This window comes from Bubalus kerabau, chromosome 14, assembly GCF_029407905.1.
Source record: "Bubalus kerabau isolate K-KA32 ecotype Philippines breed swamp buffalo chromosome 14, PCC_UOA_SB_1v2, whole genome shotgun sequence".
Taxonomy (NCBI): domain Eukaryota; kingdom Metazoa; phylum Chordata; class Mammalia; order Artiodactyla; family Bovidae; genus Bubalus; species Bubalus kerabau.
The window spans coordinates 33,757,482-33,771,759 of NC_073637.1; the positions used below are offsets into that span (position 1 = coordinate 33,757,482).

Here is a 14,278-nt window from a genome sequence, read left to right on the forward strand (position 1 = left end):
TGTCATGCACCAAAGTCTGGGGTCTGACTAAAGACATTACACTTCTAGAGAACCGTATTTCATTAGGAAATTTCTCTTTGTCCCCATATCTTGGCACACTCTTATAGTACCATAACTATACTATCCATGATATAGCATTTATATACATGTAAGTTAATAAAATCCATATGAAACTTTATCTAGACTACTCATAGAACGATTTCCCAATTGATAGATTATCCAACTTTTATACTTCTCCCACTGAAAGTATTTATTACCCCTCCTTGCAAATACACATATAATATACAGGGAAACTGGGTGGACAAAATCAACAAGACGAATCTCATCTATGAATTCAGTCTCAGGAAAAATGATGCTAGCCTGCCCACAGCCCCGCTCACTACTCCATAGCCATGCGATCCTACAAAATTACTCCCTGTCGAGGTGGAGAATTTAGCTGTATAAGGACACAGTCTTCAGATTTCTGCTCATGTTCAGTCATTATGACCCTACCGTAAGAGTAGAACAGACTTTCTCCACTGTCAACATCCCAAATCTATTCAAATTTTACAAGTGTGGAGATACAGGCAAGCTTTCTTCCTGATCCTACTGTTTATCTTTTTAAGGTCTTGACGAAGGTTAGTATAAACCTCTCCTAAATCACAACCTCTCACAACCATAGACGTCATGCTCTGAGTCACTGAGGGAAAGCAGTAAAATGAGAAACTTGTCTGTAACTTCATAAACAGAGGATTTAACACTAGGGCTTTCTACTGCTGATGATTTGGACCAAAGAGTCCTATTTCCCAGACGGACATTTGGCAGGACTCTGATTCTAAACCACTGCACAGTGAAATGGAGAGAACACACTTGTTACAAAAGCAATGATGCTTCTCTGTGCTTGCTAGATGCCACCATTTATGACATTGGGGACATTCCTGATTTACATACAGTCTCCCTCAGTGGGATGAGGCTACCTTTCTCAAGCTTGGACTTCCCAGACGTCCTATCCTTTAGTCCAGGTATGTGCCAGAAAGAAAGACAAAGCTTTCAAAAGCAGCAGACAGTTAACAGTGTCCTGCAAAACCTTATCTTCCCAGAGTTACACAGCCACGGTCCCCGTGGATAGGAAAAGCCTTTGTGGAGAGCAGTAAACTGCATTGGTAAGAGGTGGGTGGGGGATGGGGCTCAAGGGTGAAGGGCCCTAGAATCGCTACTCATTCATTCACTCATTCTTTCTTCTCCTACCAGAAGAGGTTCACATGGGGGTGGGGTTAAGGGTTGACTTGAAGGAAGCTGAGGTTTGCCAACTTTTCAAGTGTTCCTGACGTTTTAACTTAGGTATTGACATCCCCAGCAGTAAAGAACCCACCTGTTAATGCAGGAGATGCAGAGACATGGGTTTGATCCTTGGGTTGGGAAGATCCCCTGGAGGAGTGCATGCCAACCCACTTCAGTACTCTTGCTTGGAGAATTGCCATGGACAGAGGATCCTGGCCAGCTATGGTCCATAGGGTTGGCAAAGAGTTAGACACGACTGAGCACATTTGCGTGCATGCGCGCGCGCACACACACACACACACACACACAAGCATCTTAAGTGACCAGCTGACACCAGGACTTTAAGCCAAATGGAAACTGTCAACTAGGTCCTCTCCCATTTTCCTTCTAGATCCCCTTTCCAGCCAGTTTTGTGAGTCAGAATCTTTATGGGAATCTCTGCTTAGCCCCATCCCTTATTCCTCATTCACCCTGACACTGCAAAAAAAAAAAAAAAAAAAAAATCTATCCACTCTTGCTGAAAACAATTATTGTTTAGAGAGTAAATGTAGTTTGGCTCACCAAAGCCTGATTATTTGAAACCACATTATAAACATGCAAATGTGGAAGATTCTATATAGTACACCAAATAAATAGACAATTTCTAAATCTCCACCTTCCATTCCTCTTGTAATTCATCTTGTATAGAACCAACCAATTAATCACTCTTTAACAACACTTCCAATGTCTCTGCCATACCCTCAAATTTATAATGACTACAAATTGCCTATAGAACAAAACTCCCAGATTTTAATCTTGGTAATTTAAAGCTCTCCATTAATTTAGTGAAAAAAATACATGCCAAGAACTTCCCTAGGCATTGCTGAAGATACAAAATGAGCCTAAGAAGATTCCTACTTTCAATGAATTTACAACCTAATTGGGAGAATGTAAGGGCAGAATATATGTGCCACACAGGAGGCATCCAGAAGAGCAGCGATTATACACTAAGCATTTATTTGTGTGGTGTGCCAGTGGTTCACATCTCGTATCATGAATCCTCATAACAACCCTAGAACCTGGATGCTTTTTTTTTCTTTTTCTTTTTTAAATTTTATTTTATTTTTAAACTTTATATAATTGTATTAGTTTTGCCAAATATCAAAATGAATCCGCCACAGGTATACATGTGTTCCCCATCCTGAACCCTCCTCCCTCCTCCCTCCCCATTCCATCCCTCTGGGTCGTCCCAGTGCACCAGCCCCAAGCATCCAGTATCGTGCATCAAACCTGGACTGGCAACTCGTTTCATACATGATATTTTACATGTTTCAATGCCATTCTCCCAAATCTTCCCACCCTCTCCCTCTCTCTCAGAGTCCATAAGACTGTTCTATACATCAGTGTCTCTTTTGCTGTCTCGTACACAGGGTTATTGTTACCATCTTTCTCAATTCCATATATATGCATTAGTATACTGTATTGGTGTTTTTCTTTTTTTTTTTTTTTTTTTTATTTTATTTTATTTTTAAACTTTACATAACTGTATTAGATTTGCCAAATATCAAAATGAATCCGCCACAGGTATACATGTGTTCCCCATCCTGAACCCTCCTCCCTCCTCCCTCCCCATTCCATCCCTCTGGGTCGTCCCAGTGCACCAGCCCCAAGCATCCAGTATCGTGCATCGAACCTGGACTGGCAACTCATTTCATACATGATATTTACATGTTTCAATGCCATTCTCCCAAATCTTCCCACCCTCTCCCTCTCCCACAGAGTCCATAAGACTGTTCTATACATCAGTGTCTCTTTTGCTGTCTCGTACACAGGGTTATTGTTACCATCTTTCTAAATTCCATATATATGCGTTAGTATACTGTATTGGTGTTTTTCTTTCTGGCTTACTTCACTCTGTATAATAGGCTCCACTTTCATCCACCTCATTAGAACTGATTCAAATGTATTCTTTTTAATGGCTGAGTAATACTCCATTGTGTATATGTACCACAGCTTTCTTATCCATTCATCTGCTGATGGACAGCTAGGTTGCTTCCATGTCCTGGCTATTATAAACAGTGCTGCGATGAACATTGGGGTACACGTGTCTCTTTCCCTCCTGGTTTCCTCAGTGTGTATGCCCAGCAGTGGGATTGCTGGATCATAAGGCAGTTCTATTTCCAGTTTTTTAAGGAATCTCCACACTGTTCTCCATAGTGGCTGTACTAGTTTGCATTCCCACCAACAGTGTAAGAGGGTTCCCTTTTCTCCACACCCTCTCCAGCATTTATTACTTGTAGACTTTTGGATCGCAGCCATTCTGACTGGTGTGAAATGGTACCTCATAGTGGTTTTGATTTGCATTTCTCTGATAATGAGTGATGTTGAGCATCTTTTCATGTGTTTGTTAGCCATCTGTATGTCTTCTTTGGAGAAATGTCTATTTCGTTCTTTGGCCCATTTTTTGATTGGGTCATTTATTTTTCTGGAGTTGAGCTGTAGGAGTTGCTTGTATATTCTCGAGATTAGTTGTTTGTCAGTTGCTTCATTTGCTATTATCTTCTCCCATTCTGAAGGCTGTCTTTTCACCTTGCTAATAGTTTCCTTTGATGTGCAGAAGCTTTTAAGGTTAATTAGGTCCCATTTGTTTATTTTTGCTTTTATTTCCAATATTCTGGGAGGTGGGTCATAGAGGATCCTGCTGTGATGTATGTCGGAGAGTGTTTTGCCTATGTTCTCCTCTAGGAGTTTCATAGTTTCTGGTCTTACGTTTAGATCTTTAATCCATTTTGAGTTTATTTTTGTGTATGGTGTTAGAAAGTGTTCTAGTTTCATTCTTTTACAAGTGGTTGACCAGAGTTCCCAGCACCACTTGTTAAAGAGATTGTCTTTAATCCATTGTATATTCTTGCCTCCTTTGTCAAAGATAAGGTGTCCATATGTGTGTGGATTTATCTCTGGGCTTTCTGTTTTGTTCCATTGATCTATATTTCTGTCTTTGTGCCAGTACCATACTGTCTTGATAACTGTGGCTTTGTAGTAGAGCCTGAAGTCAGGTAGGTTGATTCCTCCAGTTCCATTCTTCTTTCTCAAGATCGCTTTGGCTATTCGAGGTTTTTTGTATTTCCATACAAATTGTGAAATTATTTGTTCTAGCTCTGTGAAGAATACTGTTGTTAGCTTGATAGGGATTGCATTGAATCTATAGATTGCTTTGGGTAGTATACTCATTTTCACTATATTGATTCTTCCAATCCATGAACATGGTATATTTCGCCATCTGTTAGTGTCCTCTTTGATTTCTTTCACCAGTGTTTTATAGTTTTATATATATAGGTCTTTAGTTTCTTTAGGTAGATATATTCCTAAGTATTTTTATTCTTTCTGTTGCAATGGTGAATGGAATTGTTTCCTTAATTTCTCTTTCTGTTTTCTCATTATTAGTGTATAGGAATGCAAGTGATTTCTGGGTGTGGATTTTATATCCTGCAACTTTACTATAGTCATTGATTAGTTCTAGTAATTTTCTGGTGGAGTCTTTAGGGTTTTCTATGTAGAGGATCATGTCATCTGCAAACAGTGAGAGCTTTACTTCTTCTTTTCCAATTTGGATTCCTTTTATTTCTTTTTCTGCTCTGATTGCTGTGGCCAAAACTTCCAAAACTATGTTGAATAGTAATGGTGAAAGTGGGCACCCTTGTCTTGTTCCTGACTTTAGAGGAGATGCTTTCAATTCTTCACCATTGAGGATAATGTTTGCTGTGGGTTTGTCATATATAGCTTTTATTATGTTGAGGTATGTTCCTTCTATTCCTGCTTTCTGGCGAGTTTTATCATAAATGGATGTTGAATTTTGTCAAAGGCTTTCTCTGCATCTATTGAGATAATCATATGGTTTTTATTTTTCAATTTGTTAATGTGGTGTATTACATTGATTGATTTGCAGATATTGAAGAATCCTTGCATCCCTGGGATAAAGCCCACTTGGTCATGGTGTATGATCTTTTTAATGTGTTGTTGGATTCTGATTGCTAGAATTTTGTTAAGGATTTTTGCATCTATGTTCATCAGTGATATTGGCCTGTAGTTTTCTTTTTTTGTGGCATCTTTGTCAGGTTTTGGTATTAGGGTGATGGTGGCCTCATAGGATGAGTTTGGGAGTTTACCATCCTCTGCAATTTTCTGGGAGAGTTTGAGCAGGATAGGTGTTAGCTCTTCTCTAAATTTTTGGTAGAATTCAGCTGTGAAGCCGTCTGGACCTGGGCTTTTGTTTGCTGGAAGATTTTTGATTACAGTTTCAATTTCCGTGCTTGTGATGGGTCTGTTAAGATTTTCTATTTCTTCCTGGTCGAGTTTTGGAAAGTTGTACTTTTCTAAGAATTTGTCCATTTCTTCCATGTTGTCCATTTTATTGGCATATAATTGTTGATAGTACTCTCTTATAATCCTTTGTATTTCTGTGTTGTCTGTTGTGATCTCTCCATTTTCATTTCTAATTTTATTGATTTGATTTTTCTCCCTTTGTTTCTTGATGAGTCTGGCTAATGGTTTGTCAATTTTATTTATCCTTTCAAAGAACCAGTTTTTGGTTTTGTTGATTTTTGCTATGGTCTCTTTTGTTTCTTTTGCATTTATTTCTGCCCTAATTTTTAAGATTTCTTTCCTTCTACTAACCCTGGGGTTCTTCATTTCTTCCTTTTCTAGTTGCTTTAGGTGTAGAGTTAGGTTATTTATTTGACTTTTTTCTTGTTTCTTGAGGTGTGCCTGTATTGCTATGAACTTTCCCCTTAGGACTGCTTTTACAGTGTCCCACAGGTTTTGGGTTGTTGTGTTTTCATTTTCATTCGTTTCTATGCAAAGTTTGATTTCTTTTTTGATTTCTTCTGTGATTTGTTGGTTATTCAGCAGCGTGTTGTTCAGCCTCCATATGTTGGAATTTTTAATAGTTTTTCTCTTGTAATTGAGATCTAATCTTACTGCATTGTGGTCAGAAAAGATGCTTGGAATGATTTCTATTTTTTTGAATTTACCAAGGCTAGCTTTATGGCCCAGGATGTGATCTATCCTGGAGAAGGTTCCATGTGCGCTTGAGAAAAAGGTGAAATTCATTGTTTTGGGGTAAAATGTCCTATAGATATCAATTAGGTCTAACTGGTCTATTGTATCATTTAAAGTTTGTGTTTCCTTGTTAATTTTCTGTTTAGTTGATCTATCCATAGGTGTGAGTGGGGTATTAAAGTCTCCCACTATTATTGTGGTATTGTTAATTTCTCCTTTCATACTTGTTAGCATTTGTCTTACATACTGCGGTGCTCCTGTGTTGGGTGCATATATATTTATAATTGTTATATCTTCTTCTTGGATTGATCCTTTGATTATTATGTAGTGACCATCTTTGTCTCTTTTCACAGCCTTTGTTTTAAAGTCTATTTTATCTGATATGAGTATTGCTACTCCTGCTTTCTTTTGGTCCCTATTTGCATGGAAAATCTTTTTCCAGCCCTTCACTTTCAGTCTGTTTGTGTCCCCTGTTTTGAGGTGGGTCTCTTGTAGACAACATATGTAGGGGTCTTGTTTTTGTATCCATTCAGCCAGTCTTTGTCTTTTGGTTGGGGCATTCAACCCATTTACGTTTAAGGTAATTACTGATAAGTATGATCCCGTTGCCATTTACTTTATTGTTTTGGGTTTAAATTTATACACCATTTTTGTGTTTCCTGTCTAGAGAATATCCTTTAGTATTTGTTGGAGAGCTGGTTTGGTGGTGCAGAATTCTCTCAGCTTTTGCTTGTCTGAAAAGCTTTTGATTTCTCCTTCATACTTGAATGAGATCCTTGCTGGGTACAATAATCTGGGCTGTAGGTTATTTTCTTTCATCATTTTAAGTATGTCTTGCCATTCCCTCCTGGCTTGAAGAGTTTCTATTGAAAGATCAGCTGTTATCCTTATGGGTATTCCCTTGTGTGTTATTTGTTGTTTTTCCCTTGCTGCTTTTAATATTTGTAGAACCTGGATGTTGATATCTCCATTTACAGATAACTATAGCAACAGCAACTGCCAGTTCCTGCCCGCACCAGGCACTTTGTATACAGCATCACACTTAACCCCTCTCATTTTACAATGAGTGTAGGTGATGTGCCTGGGGTCATGGAACTAGTCAGTGGCCACGATGTCTGAGCATGTGTGTCTGCCTCCCATACACACGTGTTAGAATTCTAATGCCCAGTGGGATGGTATTGGCAGGTCGGGACTTAGAAATGATTAGGTCATGAGGACAGGATTTCCTGAAGGGGATTAGTGACTTAATAAGGAAGCCTGAGAGCTCCTGAGCCCCTTCCCACCACATGAGGAGACAGTGAGAAGCTAGCAGCCCACAAACCGAAAGACTTCACCAGAACCGGACCATGCCGGCAACCTGGTCTTGGACTTCCAGCCTCCAGGACTGTGAGAAATACATTTCTGTTGTTTCTTAGTCACCCAGTCTGTGTTATTTTGTTATAGAAGCCTGGACAGACTGAGACAGAGGCAGAACCTGGTTTCAAAACAAGTCTCTGACTCCAAAGTCTGTCTTCCTTAGACTATGCCCTCTGCCTTCTTAGGGAAAAAGCTCAGAGAAGGTCAGCAGCTTTGCCAGAGTTCATCAAGCTCTTAAGCAGTGACAGGGATGGAAAAGCATATTTATTTTACTTCCAAGTACATGCTTGTTTCCTTTTCCTCTTTCTCCTCCTCTTCCCTTCCCTTCCTAAACAGTTCAGCCCTAAGACCCTGAGGTGGGGCTGAGCAGCCCTGTTTGGGGGTGGGGGATGGAAACCCAGAACCTGGGCAGGATGTCTATGTAGGAAGGAGGGTGTCCTGCTGGAGCGGGGAGGGAGTGTGGTGTCAGAGCCTGGGCAGGGTCATGAGGGTGTCCACACAGAGGGCTTGGCCAAGAGATGGATGTTGGAGCCCATGGAGGATGAGGAGGGTGCCCATGTGGATAGGTGCTCACTCTGAGCATCAGCACTTGCATAGATTAAGAAGGGATTCTATATGGGGTAACTGGTGGCCTGGCACAGGGTTTTAGAGCCCAAATAGGGTAAGGAGGATGGTGTGTGTGTGTGTGCGTGTGTAAAGTTGAGGAAATGATATGAGTAGGTTATACTCAAGGGGATTGGTCAAATAAGTAAATGCATTTCAAATAATGGGAGGCTGGTTTCTCAGTACCAAAGAAAGAATTACAGACAGGACAAAAATTAAAATAGGCTTTAATGTAAACCAATGCTTTTCAACATAAAAGCAGATACAAAAATAAATATTCAAATAAAAGTTGGAATGTGTGTATATATGTCTGTGTACACACACACACACACACACATATATAATACATGCCTATGTTCGTTAGCTCTGTCTACCAGCATCAACGAGCATACCCAATGTCTAGACCTTGACTTCTAAAATACCAATTTGCACTAAAAGGAACCAGGACTCTTTGGAGAAATGGCTAATTCCAAGACCAGGGCAAGGGAAGTACAAGATGAATTGGGAACTCCCTCTTGTGCCAGAAAGAAAATAACCAAAGTATGATTAGAAGGATGGGAAAAGACACAGAGGCCAACTTAAAAGAGTTCCCACTGGTCTAATACAGAACAAATTTAGCATCACTATAGATCATGGTAATAATAGATTAGATCTCTTGAATAAGATAGGAAAACATGAGCCCATATTAAAATATATTATACATAGATTAAAGTTTTATGAGAAATGGGAATTACACAGTTTCAAAATACCTCTCTACAAAGCACTTAGGAGAAGAAACAGTGGAGAAGCCTGGCAGACTCCTTTTCAGTTAGTAGTTGCTGTGAACATCATAAGCCATGGGACACACAGAAATTTATGCTGGTAGATAGGATGCAACAAGAACACAGAGATGTTCTCTGATGTTTCTGCCGAAGAAGAATAACCAGATTCTAGACCTGAGGAAACATGAAACAAAACAAAACAAAACAAAAAATATTCTACAAAATAACTGACTTGAAAACTTCAGAAGTCTCAACATCATGAAAGTTAAGGAAAGACTTATTTCAGACTGAGGGAAACTAAAGAGAGATGACAATTTAATCCAATCACGTGACTCTGTACCAGATGCTTTTACTATAAAGGACATTTTTGGGAGAATTGGCAAAATCTGAGTGGGGTCTGAAGATTGAACGGTAGTAAGGTATCAGTGTTAATTTCTGAGTTTGAGGGTCCTATTTTGGTTATTAGGAAACTGCCCTTGTTTGGAGGAAATATACTTGGAAGTGTTCAGCATAACGGGGAAACTTAGTTTCAGATGGTTTAGAAAAAAGCCCTTTGTATTGACTATACTTCCATGTTTTCTGTAAGTTAAGACTGTTTCAAAATAAAAATAATTAGAAAGGTATATTCTCCTGTGCGCTATTTTGCTTTTCTTCATGGAAGAGATGGGATTGAGGGAGAATTTAAATAGGTAGTGATGTCTAGGAGGAAAACTTTTCATGTAAAGTGGTGTGTTCAAACACACTTAGTGCTTCCCTGTTGCCTTACAAATTCTCAGAGAAATGGGAGGAGGCAGGATAGAAAAATGGCTAAGATGAACATTGGAGTTAGACCCAGATTCAAATGCTGACTTTGTCTTTTTAACAAGCTGTGTGACTTGTGACTATTTAAATCTCAGTTTCATCATCTGTTGGAGAAGGAAATGGCAACCCACTCCAGCATTCCTGCCTGGAGAATCCCATGGACAGAGGAGCCTGGCGGGCTGCAGTCTGAGGGGTCTCAAAGAGTCGGACATGGCTGAAGCGACCTAGCAGAGCGCTAGCACTTCATCATCTGTAAAGTGGAAATAAAGCTGATGTTTGTGTGTGAGAATTAGTGAGATTTAATTGTGTGTCCAGGGCTCAGCATACTTCCTGCCACATTCATCACTGATGAAGATGCAGATATGATATAATAATGATGATCTGAATTACACTTTACAGAAGGTAATCTGTGTTGTGTAGAAGGGACGGGAGTTGGTGCAGAGCGACCTTGAAAGAAAGCAGAGCAGTTAGGAAGCTAATAGTGATTGTCCAGATGAGAGTAGAGTAATGGCTATTAGAATGGGAGGACTTGGGCAGATAAGAGTTTGTTAGGGTAAATTCTTCAGGTTTAAAACAATGAATTAGATCTCCAGGTGATCCCTAGAAGCGCCAAGACTGTTCTGAGATCGTCTCTGGTGGAGAGCGAGGAACAGTGCCCTTAGTGATTAGCAGAGCCAGAAGTTACTGGGGTTCCTTAAAGGAAAGCTCTAAGTCCAATTCTCCACAACCAGCCCCTTCCGGCCTAAGTGAAAACATACAGACGTACACTTTTCAGCTTATTCTGTCTATTCTTCTGCTGCTGCATCTTGCCTTTCCCCAAGTTTCTATCCCTTTCTCTCTGAATATTTCACCCAGGCACTCAAAGCTTTGTTTAGATCTTAGCCAAGATTTTGTGCCTTTTCTGGCTCTAAGAGAATGTCTGATTCAAACGCCATAACACGTGTTGATGGTTGGGAGCATGAAACTTCCTGATGACTGTTCAGTTCAGTCCATCAGTCATGTCTGACTCTTTGCGACCCTTGGACTGCAGCATGCCTGGCTTCCCTGTCCTGATGACTGTTAGGAAGACTTAGTCTGTGGGTACTTTCAATCAGCAACTTACTCCTTGCTCTGCAGTTCTACATGCAGCTGGCATGACACCGTCTTGCATTTGCTGATACAATATATTGCAATTGTATGGCTCTCTGTTTCCTCTATATTCATTTTGTCCCATTCACATGCTCTTCCTGGGCAGAGGCTGTGTTTCCATAGGAACACTGAATAGTTGCACAGAGTAGTTGCTCAATGAATGTCTGTAGAACTGAACTGAATCAAAAACTAGAATGATGACAAGAAAAAGAAAAGCAATTCTAAGCGAGTTGTGAAATCACAGTTTCCTTATTTAATTAAAACAGAAGCTACAGAAATAAATGCTTCAGCGTTAGCAAAAACACAAAGCAACTGTCCCTTGGAAAATGAAGCATGTTTGAGAACACAGGGCTGGGGTCAGCTCCCAGGTTACATTTTGATCACTGCTCTGCTGCTTCCTAGCTTCAGAACCTGGAAATTATTAGTAATGTTTGCTGCCTAAGGCTTTTGCATTAAATGAAATGATATAGGTAAAGAACATTATGTGTTTGACTAATAATTAACAACTCGAGGACGGTTAGCTATTATGCTTAATTTTTTTCCTAAAATTTTTGAATAGAAAATGAAAATATATTGCTCTGAAATTCTCTCAAGGAGGTCAGGCTTCTCTAAGAGGATTCAGCTGGAAAGCCAGCTATTGGAATAACCCATGTAGTTCTGAGAAAGGAGAAGTCATCTTATATCCAGTTCCTTTCCCAGACTAGTTATACAAGGCGGGTTGGGGAGTTCAGGCCTGAGTGTGTGTATATGTGTGCTCAGTTGTGTCCGACTCTTTGTGGCCCCACAGACTGTAGCATGCCAATGGGATTCTCCAGTCAAGAACACTGGAGTGGGTAGCCATTCCCTTCTCCAGGGGATCTTCCCGAACTAGGGGGTCAAACCTGCATCTCTTGCATTGGCAGGCAGATTCTTTACCCCACTGAGCCATCAGGGATGATACCATATGACCTGACACTAACAGCCTTAAAATCTCATTCCTCTTCCACAGTAAGGCCACTGCATTTCATCATGTTTCCATGTTTCTCTCTGTGGTGGAAATTCTGCATGTTCAGCCTGTGTCCTTCAAGGCTGCACTCAGTGCTAACTTTAACTGATCCCCACTGCATTCTCTGAGGCACAATTTAAATGATTTATTCACTTCTCCTTCCTGGACTCAGTTATCCTTCCTGGAGCAGTCATCCTGGGCTGGAATACTCTTCCATTTTTGAGGGTTGGGGAGCACATTGGTAATCTACCTCTCCAGTTCTCTCAGTATGGGAGAGCTCCTTATTGGTTCAGGTTACTTCTACTAAGTATAAGTTAGGGGTCCTGGGACTTTGCATAAAACTTTATTTCCAGTACTTTAAATTGAAGGAAAGATATAACTGCCCCAGAGGAGGTTATCCTCTTGTTGGCAGGACAAAATGTATGTATAAGAAAAAGAACCATGCAATTGGTCTTGCTTCTAGGAGTAAAGCTCGCTGAAGTCTACAGTGGTAAAACCCATATTTCTCTCCCTATTCTCTGCCTATTTCTCCCCCTGCCCCGCCTTTTTTTTTTTTTTTGGCAGCCTGTGCTTTGGCTGGGATACAAACTGAGCAGTGGCTACTAAAGATAATATTTTGGAGATATAGGACAGTACCTACAGTATTAGTTTATTTAATTCAGACTTTCTGCTTGTGCAAGGATTCACCCTTTTGCAAAACTGTATTCTTCTCTTACATGAGTGAGTTCTGACAATAGTACATAGAGCTGTATCAAATACACAGAATGTTCTTGTAACCATCATATCAGTAAAATGGTTATACCAATCAGTATCCATTAGAAGGGATCTGTGTCTGTTTCCAACCATTATCCCTGCATAAAGTGAATTTTCTCATTTAAAAAGCCTGAATTGAGCTCATTATATACACTAAGTTTGAAGTCAGTGTCCAAAACTTTGGCTACCTGATGCGAAAAGTGGACTCATTGGAAAAGACCCTGATGCTGGGAAATATGCTGGCAGGAAGAGAAGGGAGTGACTGAGGATGAGATAGTTGGATGCCATCACTGACTCAATGGACATGAGTTTGAGCAAACTCCGGGAGACGGTGAAGGACAGGGAAGCCTGGCGTGCTACATACAGTCCATGGGGTTACAAAGAGTTGGACACGACAGTGACTGAACGACAGCAAAACAAATGAAGTCAGTGTATTTTAATTAGTAATTAAAACTGCCAATATAATTTTGTGAGTTTCTTCAGATGTAAAATGATCCATAAAGTGGCAACAAGCTCATCCTAAATAAACAATGATGAGAACAATCGTTGCAAACCACAAAGGGTAATGCTGCTGTCCTCTAAAGGGATCTTATAAGAAGTATTTTGACTCAGTGTCAAAAAATGATTACTACTGAGAAATGAATTGAGAATCACAGTGTGGTCTCTAAATCATTTAGTATGTGACATTTGGTCAGATTGGTCACGCTATTTGAATTAAAGCTAGAGACAAATTTAAATCTGCACGACCCCAAAACAAATATGCTGGGTAATGGAGAGCAGGTGGGAGACAATTAGATCTGGGATCATGGTGTGTCTTTCTTTTTTTCCCCCCCAGAGTCTCTTGCTCTGCTGTTAGGTATGCTATAAACTACTGCAGAATCCCCCTTAAAACCCAGATGTAGAGATGGTGAGTAAACACTTCAAAGGGGGAAGGCTGGAAGGATAATGGGACATAGAAAAACAAAACCAATGATGAAGTTTCTGTTGGCAGCATGTGATTAAAAAAACCCATACAGACCCGTTAGTGTGCTTATTTCTGAGAATGACAATCACTTTGAAGTCTGTCCTTTGAGGCAGCCCTCTGCTGGGCTAAGGGGCTTCCCTGACTGCTGACATGATAGATCAAAGGCAGCTCCTTGCACTGCACACAAGGTGCAGGGCTACCATGAAACACCCTAGAAACGGAGCAGCAGAGGAGCTAATGGACATGGAGCCAAAGCATTAGTCGCTCAGTCCTGTCTGACTCTTTGCAGTTCCATGGACTGCAGGCCGCCAGGCTCCTCCGTCCATGGAATTCTCCAGGCAAGAATACTGGAGTGGGTTGCCATGCCCTTCTCCAGAGGATCGTACCTGCCCAGGGATCAAACCTGGGTCTCCTGCATTGCAGGCAGATCCTTTACTGTCTGAGCCACCAGGGAAGCCCCAAAGTACAAAAGCACTATTTTTTTTTTTTTTGCTCCTAAAGGATAAACTGCTTTGAAAAAGACCTTTAGGACAGCAAATTCAATGGCGATTATTTGCCAAGTTGCTATTAGATTTGTTTCCCAGCCCCCAGGGGAAACAGAATGAACAAATCATTTGTATGTATCAATCA

The 14,278-nt window shown here is 40.4% G+C and overlaps 2 protein-coding genes and 1 long non-coding RNA gene across 3 annotated transcripts in view; 1 reads left to right on the top strand and 2 right to left on the bottom strand.

Moving 5' to 3' along the window:
- Nucleotides 1-14,278, top strand: part of PREX2 (phosphatidylinositol-3,4,5-trisphosphate dependent Rac exchange factor 2) — a 787,616-nt gene that overhangs the window by 137,958 nt on the left and 635,380 nt on the right. The window contains exon 4 of the transcript XR_008702181.1: nt 13,520-13,591. The gene's annotated coding sequence lies outside the window, so the exon portion shown is untranslated. The remainder of the gene's footprint in view (nt 1-13,519; nt 13,592-14,278) is intronic.
- The window catches only part of CPA6 (carboxypeptidase A6), a 309,103-nt gene that overhangs the window by 115,224 nt on the left and 179,601 nt on the right, over nt 1-14,278 (bottom strand). The gene's annotated exons all lie outside the window — the stretch shown is intronic.
- LOC129626760 (uncharacterized) overlaps nt 8,479-14,278 on the bottom strand; it is a 39,549-nt gene continuing 33,749 nt past the window's right edge. Inside the window, exons 3-4 of the long non-coding RNA XR_008702186.1 lie at nt 10,921-11,135; nt 8,479-9,191 (exon numbers count right to left, since the gene is read on the bottom strand). This is a non-coding gene — a long non-coding RNA (uncharacterized LOC129626760). The remainder of the gene's footprint in view (nt 9,192-10,920; nt 11,136-14,278) is intronic.